This window comes from Cricetulus griseus, chromosome 9, assembly GCF_003668045.3.
Source record: "Cricetulus griseus strain 17A/GY chromosome 9, alternate assembly CriGri-PICRH-1.0, whole genome shotgun sequence".
Taxonomy (NCBI): domain Eukaryota; kingdom Metazoa; phylum Chordata; class Mammalia; order Rodentia; family Cricetidae; genus Cricetulus; species Cricetulus griseus.
Window position 1 is genome coordinate 26,214,152 of NC_048602.1, and position 1,597 is coordinate 26,215,748.

At 42.4% G+C, this 1,597-nt stretch overlaps 1 non-coding gene across 1 annotated transcript; it reads left to right on the forward strand.

Annotated features, from left to right (window-relative positions):
• Nucleotides 1-327: 327 nt before the first annotated feature.
• On the forward strand, nucleotides 328-456 carry LOC113831463. The gene has a single exon (XR_003488636.1). It is a non-coding gene; the product is annotated as a small nucleolar RNA SNORA61 (small nucleolar RNA).
• Nucleotides 457-1,597: the final 1,141 nt, after the last annotated feature.

Sequence of the window (1,597 nt, forward strand, 5' to 3'; positions counted from 1 at the left end):
CAGGCCTATGCCTTTACCCCTTTGCAGGAAAATCCATTGACTTTTGGACCAGAGTAAGGCTCTAGATATCCCAGATAGATGGACCAGATGGTGTCAGCATTGGTAAAATCATTACAGGCAAGAATGTCACAAGCTGAGCATGCCCTTCTCCATCAACTGGGGGTGACCAATACCAGCACAAAGAAGGCAGGGGCAGTTGGACTCTAGAGCTTGGAGTCCAGCCATAAGTACAGAGTGAGATACAAGACAATATTACCTATATAGAGAAACCCTGATTCAATTAAAAACAAAAAGGAAGAAAGAAAGAAGTAAGAAAAACTAGAAATCACCCTCTGGTTCCCTTTCCCATCAACTCTTGATGCTGGTCTTGGTGGTCATAAAGGACGGAGAACACATTGAAACTGGCCTCCTAGCAATGTAGTGTGGTATAGAGCACTGGGTCAGATTCATACATGCCTGTCTGGGGTCTTGGTAAAATGGGATAGGGAGTTAAAGATGTCTCTGGGCATTTGTAGCATTGTTGACTAAGCACCTGGATTTCTGAAATGATTTGTTGATTTTTAGAGCCTTGTCTCCAGTGAAGTTCCCATCACTTACTATTTGATCTACAGTAGGTTTGAAAAAGACAAGACCAATCTGGAAGCAAGCAGGAGCTTTTGCTAATACATTGCAACTTTTGGTGTACACCTTTAGTTCAAGTTCAGTCTGAGCTACAGAGCTTATTCTAGGACAGACAACAAAGGATACTCTCTGAGAACCCTAGATTGAAAAAATGCTTTGATTTGACATGTAATTGGGTCAATAAAGGTTTTGGGAAGTGTAAATAAGGAAACAATCAAGATATAAACAAAGATCAGATGACAGCAATTGGAAGGAAAGTGAAGAATGCCTGGTCAACAAGATGAGTGGAGTCACATTTCCTGCAAAGGACAGAAGCAAGTGGACACCAAGTTTTTTCTGGGCTGGAGAACCAAGAGGGCAGGGAGTCCAGTGCTTTGTCCAAAGACCCATTAGTTTGTAAGTTTCCGTATCTGCCCAATAAAGAAAGACCCATGATATCCATAGGATTGTGGCCACAGGTGAGAGGGTCTGCTGGATATGAGTGGATAAAGTGTAGCAAGACTGGGAAAATTCTGGACGGCAAAGACATTTAAGTTCGTGAACTTAGAGTCAAGTATCAAACACTAGGAAGGACCAGGTCAACATGGGAGAGCCAATTGATATCCAGAGTGAGTTGACCACAAATGCTAGTAATGTTTTGATGATTAGAGTTAGGTGGGGCCACCTGAGATTGCCTGCCCCAGGCTGTCTTCACACCATGATTGGAAACAGGGCAACATAGGTAGGATAGAGAACCTGGTACTTGTAAATTCTTGGGAAGCTTCCTCCCCATTGCCAGCCTCCTTCGGCTGACAGTCTTGTGTTAACACAAGAGTATTTGTAAATTTAGTCTACTATATAGAAAACTTATAGCTAAAGGAAATAGAATGACAGGTAGAAAGAGTGGATGAAGCAACAGAATCAAACCTACTACAGAGATAGTCTGGAACAAATTTTCAAATGCTGGGAAGACTGGATGAGTAAACGCTCAGGAGTG